The sequence below is a fragment of the Alosa sapidissima genome, chromosome 24 (assembly GCF_018492685.1).
Source record: "Alosa sapidissima isolate fAloSap1 chromosome 24, fAloSap1.pri, whole genome shotgun sequence".
NCBI classification, from domain to species: Eukaryota; Metazoa; Chordata; class Actinopteri; order Clupeiformes; family Clupeidae; genus Alosa; species Alosa sapidissima.
Genome location: NC_055980.1, coordinates 10,136,173 through 10,146,792, shown reverse-complemented (window position 1 = coordinate 10,146,792; position 10,620 = coordinate 10,136,173). Strand labels below are relative to the sequence as shown.

Here is a 10,620-nt window from a genome sequence, read left to right as displayed (position 1 = left end):
TCAGACTGTTGTTAACCTTGTGCTAACAAGACAAACTCTTTAAACCTCTGCAGTTTTATCCATCACTTCAGGGCCCGCGAGAAAAACAAAAAAAAATCTTTCAAAGACAAACCCCTGCAGATTCCAGACAAGACGATATCACACAAAAATTCACATCTGTGCTCCGCACAAAGTGTTGCCACGACGACACCAAACGGCCATGTCTCCCATCATTCATATTCCACAGCATAGCCTATCTCCACGGAGACATGTCTGCAATGTGTCTCTTTTTCCCCATATCCAAAGCAAATTAGGCTACCTTATTGCAACGTATTGTTGTCCTGTTGCTCGTTGCATAAATGCCTCTAAAAGCTTCTTGACATCTGCCTGATAGGCTTTGGTTAAGTGATTCTGCTGAGAAGAGGTGACGCATTGGAGGGAACCCTGAAGAACAAGCCATGCCCTCTTTACCACAGCTCGCTCGAGCAACTTGCAGAGCTACTTGACATCGTCATTGTTTTTTCATTCGCACGGTGATAAACTGCCTGCCTGCAGGCGTAAGCAATAAGGCCTTGCACCCTTCTGTAATATTTCTCCTGTCTCATTTAGCCGCTCACCAGGCTGTGCAAAAAGTCGCTGGAATGAGATGGAGTGGGGCTACTAGGGCTCAGGAGGAAACAATAGGCTGCTCAGAAACTTTAGCTCTACTTTGTGTCAGATAAGTTGTTGTCCAACACAAACCCCCCCCCCCCACATACACACACACACAAGATAAAATACACTTCATGCTTAAGTTGTTGTTGTGTACAGCTGCCAATTATTTCCATGTGGACCCTAAAATAAAGAGGGAATAAAAGTTTGCTACACCAAGTGACTAAAAAAAAGTAGCTTTACAGAAAGGAGAAGTTGTGTTATACAGTCTAGGACCTGAATGCATAGCTTCGGCATTGCTGAGAAAATGTTCAACTGGTTGACCTACATAATGTTAAAGCAGCGGAAAAGTCGCTTCAGTTCAAACCTTAATTTAAATCGAGTCTGACTTGGAACATGGAATATGCTGTAAGTACAGCCCTGTAATTAAACATCAAAGAAACTAAATAAAAAAGAATCTTTTTTTTCTTCCACGCACAACCCCGCACAATTCTAAGAACTCTTTCATCAAAAACTGTTGGGATGATTTTTAACAGTAATCTATGTCATCTCCTTCCTACTACCATCTGGTACTTCTAACTTCACCATACCTCAATGTGCAGTCTTCAGTGCTAACAAACAGCCATAGTCAGCAGGCAAACCAGAGGGCAAACCAGAGTCAATGTAATTAACTCGTCTAATTTTACCTAATTGTGCTTTCTTCATCTTCATGAAGATTAAAAATGTCTACACTCTTCTGTATCCCTGTCTGCATTCTGCTGTTTAGACAAAGATGAAGGAGTTTATTCTGGGCCTGCATTTGCATGTATAAAATATAAACCTTTTTTTTCGCTCATATTTTTTTTTATTGAGTTGAAATAAAAGACCTATTGTAAGATTGTGTGGACAAAAAATATATCACTCAAATTTTGTTTACGAATTTGGCCAAATCTGTATTATTGAGCACTTCATTACATTCAGTTCACAGGCAATGGCTCTTGTGAACATTCCTGCAGTCAGCATGCCAATTGTTCACTCATCCAAACGTGACGTTGATGGCATTGTGTTGTATAACAAATCTTTTCAGAGTGGCCTTTTGTCACCAGTCCAAGGCACATCTGCACAATAATCCTGCTTTTTAATCAGCACATTTTGATTTGCCACACCTGTGCCTGGATTGTAATGGCAAAGGGATCCCAAACACGGATTTTTGCAAATTTGTAAACAAAATTTGAGAGAATTAAGCCTTTCGCGTGTGTAGAAGAAATCATACATCTTTTACGTCAATTCATGAAAGAAGAGAAGCACAAAGTGACTATTAAAGAGTTTTTGGGCTTTTTATGCCTTTAATTTGATAGGACAGTGGAGAATGACAGGAGGTGAGTGGGAGAGAGAGTCGGGGTGGGATCCGGAAAGGACCACGGGGAGGGAATCGAACCAGGGTCGCCGGCGTACGGTGCAGGTGCCCCAGCCAGTCGCGCTACAGCTGGGGCCAAAAAGAGTTGTTTTTACATTTTTTAATACTGTTACTCAGTATTATACATGTTATAAATGTTACTCAGAATGTCTGCACACTGTCTTCCTAATTCAACCTGTATGTTACATCAGAAGTATTGGATGGACTAAATATTACTGCCCCGTTCTGAATCATCACAGCAGGTATAAGGACACAACCTGGATTTGATGAAGCAATATTATCTTTACTACATATCTGTGAGCATGTGGGTTCTTACACTCCACTCTGGTCTAAACATTATTGTGACGTGGACTTATATGACACTCACGCACTCACGCAGATTGTCCTCAAAGTGTATAATCCTTATGCTCACAAGGAAGATGATTGAATGTCCACAATCTAGTTCACCCCTCAGATAGGTAGATTAACAAGACGGGAGTACAGAGAGAGAGAGAGAGAGAGAGAGAGAGAGAAGAGACTGACGGGGAGCAGGCAGAGGCGGTGTGTCAAACTCGGCCATTTGATAATCATATAGATGAGGCAAAGGAGGAGCAGCCTCTACTACGCAGCTCCACTGTGGGGGAATGATGTCACTGGTGCAGACAGGGACACACTGTGTTTCTCACTGCGCATTTTCCATTTCTCCCTCTCACACATATGGATAGATATATTTATGTCCTCCATACACAGTCATACAGTATATGCTATGAGCATATTTCCAATGCGACAGTGATTTTCAGTGACAGTCCATCAAGCTATTTATCTATATTACCACACAAATAAGTGTGTGTAACTGAGTGTGTGTGTGTGTGTGTGCACATGTACACACACACATGTACTCGCATGTGTGTGTGTGTGTGTGTGAGTCAGTGTGTAGGAGAGACAGGAAAAGATATGTATTTATAGATATACATTTGCATGTATATATTTATGATCAAAGTCATCAAACCACTTCTATGGCCATTCATGTGTAAGTGTGCAAGGGACAACACAAACAAATGCACTCAAACAAACAAAAACAAAAGGTCAGTCATACGCATGAGGGAAAAATAAAGCTCACAACAGCACACACAAACACACACACAGACAGAGAGAGAGAGAAAAAGAGAGAAACAGTCATACAGTGCAAGCATGTGTCTGGTCTTGCATTTTCAAGACTGCTGTTCTGAGACATTTGGGCCAATTTGCTTCTCAGTGTTCAGTCTTCCAGCAATGGGAATCAGCGTGCAGCTGCCCAGTAGTGCGCCAGACAATAGCCCGGTCTCACACCACACACACGGGCCTACACAGCTACACACAGACACGGCTCGAGATAGACACTCACAGACACACTCAGACACACACACAGATTCAAATAATGTCAAAACATGTAGGGTATACTCAACTCGGTCAACAACTGGCATAGATTTGCTCAATGATATGTTTGCATGGCCATACATGTCGTACTTATATACACATATGCAAACACACACACACACACACACATATACAGTACATACACACAATCTGACACATAGTCTCTCTCTCTCTCTCTATCACACACACACACACAGAGACAAACTGACACATGTGAACACACGTAAACATACACAGTAGTGCTGAGCCTAATTTAGACACAGGGCTGGAATCTCGTCATGTGCTGTCATGAGTCCAGTTTGACAGTGCTCCCATAAGACTGGCTTTCAGACTCAGCATCAGCTTGACCGAGCCTCCACTTCTCCCGCCTGGCTTGACTCACCTGGGGTAGAACAAGGTAACCCCTGTCCACATACCACACACGTGAAGTACATACACGTACGTACGTACACACACACACACAGACACACACACACACACACACACATACAGACACACACACAAACTAACATACACATACATACAGATACATCAAACATGCACATGTGTAAGTAAACAGAGCAACATTTTCACATAAAGAAAGAGAGAGAAAATTTGAACACAATGTACATATGCATTCACATGTAGCATAACATTCACACATACTACACAAACTTTCCCAAAACTCATGCACAAAGACACACACACACACACACACACTTAAAAGCACAATAACCTTTGATGCACACCAAATATGACAACTTTTTCCCTCCTGTGTCCTTCACTCTCGTTAAACATGCTTGACTTAACTTGGATCCACACGCACGTCAGGCATGCACGCACAGTCACGCATGCTCAAACACTCTCACACACACACACACACACACACACACACACACACAGACAACCACTTACACAAACATACTCAGACAAACAAACACCCACACAGACTCATACACATACAAACACACACACACACACACAATCTCAGTGGTTGGAGTGTGGCCGTCGTTCCCTTCCAGCCTTAGAGGTACTGTCACAGCTGCCTGATCGACGCGTTGTGCCGCACATGATGGCTGTCTCATCCCCGACGACCGCCACGATTCTCTCGATTCCCTTCATTATTCATTATCCCAAGGCTGGGGAGTGGGGGGGGGGGGGGGGGGGGGGGGGGGGGGCACATTGTTCTCTGAGCTCTGTTCCATGTTTGGGGCACGGCTGTTGAACTCAGCAGGTGGTTAGGGGATGGAGAAAATGTACTTTAAGTGCTCCCAATGAATAATCTGGAGCGCACGCAGATGGTGTTACAAGCACAGCAGTGAGAGAGTGAGTGTAAGACGAGTTTTATTATGATGAGAGTTTGTGCTGGAGGAGTCTGTAGGCGATTGGAGTCAGGAGAGCTCATTTGTTCTAGAGGTTTCTAATCAAATCTATATGTGGTGTGGTAGGAATGGTATGACTGGGCTTCCAGAGATGAATAATTAAAAACGCACAAATCGAATATTTATGGTGTGTGTGTGGGGGGGGGGGGCATGTTTTATGAGGTTGACACATCCCTCCCCAGCGATGGCAAGATGCCATGTACATCTCTGGAGTGATTGACCCCCTGCAAGACCTGGTCTTATTTTAGCCTGAGTGAGTGTGTGTGCATGAAGTGTGTATGTGCGTGTGTGTGTGTGTGTGTGTGTGTGCGGGAGCTTAAGTGTGTGTGTGTGTGTGTGTGTGTGTGTGTGTGTGTGTGTGTGTGTGTATGTGTGTGTGTGTGTGTGTGTGTGTGCAAAAGATGCCTGGCTGGGAAGCATGTGCCATCTGGCCTGAAGCCCTGTGCCCACTCCCCTGTCTGTACTGCCTCGTAACCTCCACACACACACACACACACACAAACACACACACACACATACAGACACACATACACATACAGTACACATACATAGAGGCTTAGATATATCCACACAATAAATACCATTTTCACACACAATTAGACCGACCATGTTATCTAAACAAACTTAAAATCGTACATTGATGATTTTGTTTGATTTTTTACTTGAAATGTACCTCTACAAGAAGGATGAATTACTGTATGCTTATTATACAGAGTAGATCTCTTTGATCTGAGCTGCAAGTACTTTGTATCAAACTTGTGCGTACTGACCATATGCACATTCAGGTGCCATCTATTTCAGACCACTAGCTTCTAACGTACAACTATTCAAATGTTTAAAGCCCAAAGCATTGAATGTCATCCTTACAATGTATTTCACACTAAATCACTCCCCCCCCCCCTTTCTCTCTCTCGTTCTTTCAGCCTGTCACTAACTCTCCACTCCTACCATTTCCTTAAGAAAACATTGGAAGGGACTGACATGTGACTCAACTGTAGCCACAGGCCAATGTCCAAAGAGTGAGCTGTCACTCATTAAGAGTGACAGTTGACATCTCCAAGCAAGTGGGGACCTTGGGATCCAGGGCCCAATAATACCAAGATAAAGCAAAAAAAAAAAAAAAAACAGATAGACCCAGGCTCTGCTCATTTTACTCATCACGCAATGAGCCGGGTGGGGTGAGGGTGGTGCCTCACCGGCAATCTCCGCAGTCATTCACCTGGGCCCATGGGGTCATGGGTGTTCCAGGCAGTCATGATCACGCAACAGATACACCCACAGCCCAACCTGTTCGCTCCCCCATCCTCCCCTCCTCCCTCACTACTCATTAGGCAAGAGGGACACCAGCGCCGACTGCCATTAAAAACACGCCACTTCTTTTTGTTCTGTAAATTTTTCATGCGCGACTCTGCCGACTTTGACGGGGTGTTCACAATAAAAGACTCGAGTGAAATGGAGAAATCTAGGTCAGGGGAAAGACAAGGACTCATAAAGCATCTCGGTCCTATCAAAAAACCATAGCACTGCCTTTTTTCGTTTGCATTTATGTAAAAAAATTGAAAGGGAGGAGGAAAGAAAAATCCTGTTTTTTTTTGTTTTTTTCATTTATCCCACCAAAAAGCCGAAACCAATCAGGGCTGAGGAAGGGAAATAAAACTGTCAACAACCACTCCAATATAAATCCACTTATATATCAAAGTCAGATCACCAGGACAAAGTCTATCAATCCACTCCATCAACAGGATATTTCCCCAGTTGAATGCAACCAAGCAGCACTTAAGCAGACGCCACAGGCTAAAGAAAGACATGTAATCATCCTTTCCATCATAATCCATTTTTGATAATATAAAACAAAACTTGTGTCCTCATCTCCTCTAATACAGAGCAACTACATGTGTGAAAGAGAGGTCAGAGTCTCACAGAATGTGCCAGTTGTGTTTTTTTTTTCCCTTGTTTTTTTTTACTCGGAAATTGTTCTCAGCACTTCTATGAAGATTATCCAGACTATTCTCAAGGGATTCTGAACCCTTGAGTGAGCTGCTTTGTTTTGGAACAGTTGGCACTGCTTATCATGTGCTTTGAAGGAACAAATGTGCACTTTCAATTATTTGAATGATCTAGTAGACATACAAGAGGACACTTGGAGGGACAGGCATGCACTTGGCATGACATCTTACTGATAGTCGGTCGACACATTAAGGTCAGACTGCAAACGTCTCAAATGAGCTAAACGTGTCACAACTGACATGTTCATGTCAACGTAAAGTGCCAAAACAATGTTCATTGCTAACCGAATACAAAATAACTACAGTGAATTTAATGTTGCAGAATGAGTTAAATGATGTTACACATTCTCACTTTTACCACTCCGGGCATCTCCTCAAGTAGCCTAAGTTTCGAAAGACACCACAGCGCCAGAAGCACAAACTGACCAACAGGTAAGAACGGCTGACTAAGTTTGGGCAATTGTTGTTTTGGTTTGCAATGTCAACTGGAATTGCGCAACGTCCTGTCTGTTTTCCCAACAATCCCTAATCCCAAACTGTTTCTCTTGCTGCACCTGTTGTTTCCGCTCTGTACACCGCCCATTGCTGTGCAACAAAGAATGAATGTGAAAATGATCCCTGCGTCTCCAAATGAAAAAAAAAATGTATGTCTAAAAGACAACAATCCTAAACCTGGGGTGATTGTTAAAGTCATCGATGACACACGCATTAGAGTGATATTATGTACTATCACTTCTCAATTTATATAACAATGAATGAATGCGAACAGTACGTGGTTCATGAAGCATAGTTAGTGTTCTTTGAAAATAGCATTTGATTCAATCGTCAACAACTAATGGGGATACATTGTGGTAAATCAAACGACTTTTTCTATATGCAATACAAACATTTAGAAGGAAACTTAAACCCGCATCTCAGTGGTGTCACAGAATAAAATTCGCAATTTTCCACTTACATTTATTGGTATGCACTCGTTGGCATTTCCAGATTCAATCCAGCTGTAAGAAATCACGACGCACTCATCTACATATGCTTACGGAGTATGTCCCAGCCATCTAGATGTTTTTCCTTTTCACTGTTAAATTTTCCTATTTTTATAGATGAGAAATCCTTTGTGAAGGTTTTGAAATAAAGACGCGCCACTGAAGCCCACGGCGGTAGAAACAACTGGTTGCGTCCCTGGTAAACTCTGAAACGCTGAAGATTGAGCCACCGTTGCGCACGGTAGGAAGACGCAGCATTCGCTGTCGGACCTAAGCGGTTGCTGACTGACGTAAAGGAGCAACCTCGTTATTACACCACACTGGGCTGACTCGACAGATGAATTTTCAAACATCAAGAAATCCAGATTTGAAATATGCTCCAAGACACTTGTGTGTTATAACAACTTCAATAATCACCATGATAATGTTTAAAGCCCATCATGTATTATTAAATCCTTTTTTGGCATGCAGTCTTACTCACAGATGCCAGATAATTACTCAAAGGCTATCTATGCAAATGGGATTTCCATGATTTACTCAGCAAACTGGGGAGGATTCCATCTGGACGATGGCGTGATAAAGTATATTCCTTAAAGGCATGTGTGTGAGAAGAATGCAGCAGAGTACTAGCAACCTGACTGACTTCAAGCTCACTTATGTTTTCACAGGCTGCAGTTTCATTTTCTGTTCCACGTATTTCACAATTAGCCTATATCACAAATGCACGAGGGAGAGCAATAGGCTGATTATACTGACCTTGAATTGATCCTTACAGTTGGAACAAGCGAGGAGATTGGACAGGTACGTTCATTAAAGCAGAGTCGTTTAGCATAGAGACTTCATAAGGTACTGTTTTCCCATTAGCCTTTGGTGCACCAGACTAAGCTTCCATCCTGTGTGTTGAATTAGCGTGAATTTCGTGAGCTGCCTAGCTAACCCAAGGCTGCATTTTAGAGATATTTCTAAATTAGACTAAGGGGGAGGTTGGAAGCTGCCAACTGTTGTGACTTTCAGCCTGAAAGAATGCCATACCTCTTCATGCTGACTGCAGATATGACTGTACCAGCACAAGCTGCAGGCCTGCCATGTTGATGCTCTACAGTTAAATATCCGTTTAACCCCATCCCAGCACCCAGCCAAATGCACTCAACCTAGGAGGGATATCTATTATTCATGATGAACAATAATTTGGACAGCTATAATAACAAATTATTCAAAACTGCATTGTTTATTACAACATGTCAAAATATGGTGGACTTCATGGGAGAGATTTAGGTCAAATATATCACATAAATCATTGCATACAAAAAAATCAACTATATATATATATATATATATATATATATATAACATTTGAAATAAACTCATTCATAGAAAACAGATTCTGCCACATGTACATTTAATAAACATATAAATACAACCCAGAAGTTTAAACTAAAGTCAATTATTTATTGAGAAATGTACTTCAAATTTGATTGAACTGTTTAATAACTTATTAATGGGGAGTGGGGTGGGGTGGATAAGGGATTTGTTGAGGATGAAGGACTGTTTGCTCCAATTTGCAAATTGTGGCTGTCTTAATTGGACTGCAGGCCAACAATTCATTGGGCAAAACAGGTGGGCCTTCATTTACACTAAGATAGAGGATAGAAAGATAAGAGGAGGAAAAGTACAGAGTGGACCTACTGTCAGGGGCGCTAGATCATTTGGGCCCTATGACAGACAATAATTCTGGGCCCCCCGATCTATAGATTAGTGTTACCCTTCTATTAAACTGCTGAGCTAAAGCCCATTGTGGGCCCCCTGTCAGTGCTGGGCCCTTAGAATCGCTCTAACCCCCCCGGGGCACCCCTGCCTACAGTAGATATTTATGAGCTACAGTATGTGGAAATCAACCTCAGAAAGACAGCGGGGAAGAGTGCTAAGAAGGCTGGCAGAGTGCTGACAATTCTACTTTGTAACAACACTCGAAAAAGGGGAATACTAGAATGCCCAGTGTTCCCCAAATGAAACCCATCCATAAGATGAAGTGAAAGATGTTCTACTCCAATTCCAGTCAAGAGCCTATTTGTCAGGAGTTTTCTAGCCCTCAGTGGTCTTGTGTTAGTAGCCTACTTATGATGGCATAAGCCCTGACATACACCCCTCAGGCCACAGTAAATCAAAGATTTGATTGGTTTGACATCCTCTCACTTGGTAGATTAATATTAGCGAACCCTTCAAAGTTTCTTCAGAAGGGGTAGTGTGCTCATGCACCAGGGAGAGAGGTCCAGCATACCAATGGGCTTTAGCTCAGCAGTTTAGTATAAGGGTAACACTAATCTATAGACTTTTTTAGAGGGCCACTGCTGTTTGATGGTATATACTTTAATGATGGAGCTAATTGCAAATGCATTGCTAATTGCAACCTGTCCAGTAAAACGCCAAAAGAGCTAACAGTCTCTAAAGTGATTAATGTACTGAGAAAATAAAATACAATAAAACAAAAAATACAATAATACAATACAATAAAACAAAAATCCTTCAAATGAATATCCTTCAGCTATTGAAACTTTTCACTGCTATTAAAAGACTCTCTGCCAGGAGTCTGTTTAGACATCAAGGTGAAACCCTTGAGACTTAAAGAATTGCTTTCTATCTGACTCCCTCAATACAACCTTTGCTCAGCTTGCTAAATTTTCACACAGCATTCCAGCTGTTTGCAGGACGACCCCCTATCTGCAGCTGGTCTAAATAGACTAATACCACATTTTTGGTGGCTGTTTAAAAGTGGCAATCATGCACATTGCACAGTTCATCTTAGTTTTCTAGTTAATCTCCTTGGGCACACAAGTGCATTATTAGCTAAA

The 10,620-nt window shown here is 42.1% G+C and overlaps 1 protein-coding gene across 2 annotated transcripts in view; it reads right to left on the bottom strand.

Moving 5' to 3' along the window:
- Window positions 1–8,592, bottom strand: part of gabrz (gamma-aminobutyric acid type A receptor subunit zeta) — a 35,344-nt gene extending 26,752 nt beyond the window's left edge. The window contains exon 1 of one of the 2 annotated variants that reach the window (XM_042082944.1): window positions 8,528–8,592. The gene's annotated coding sequence lies outside the window, so the exon portion shown is untranslated. Of the gene's footprint in view, window positions 1–7,743; window positions 8,098–8,527 lie in introns of those variants that run through there. The other variant, XM_042082943.1, reaches the window with a different exon arrangement.
- Window positions 8,593–10,620: the final 2,028 nt, after the last annotated feature.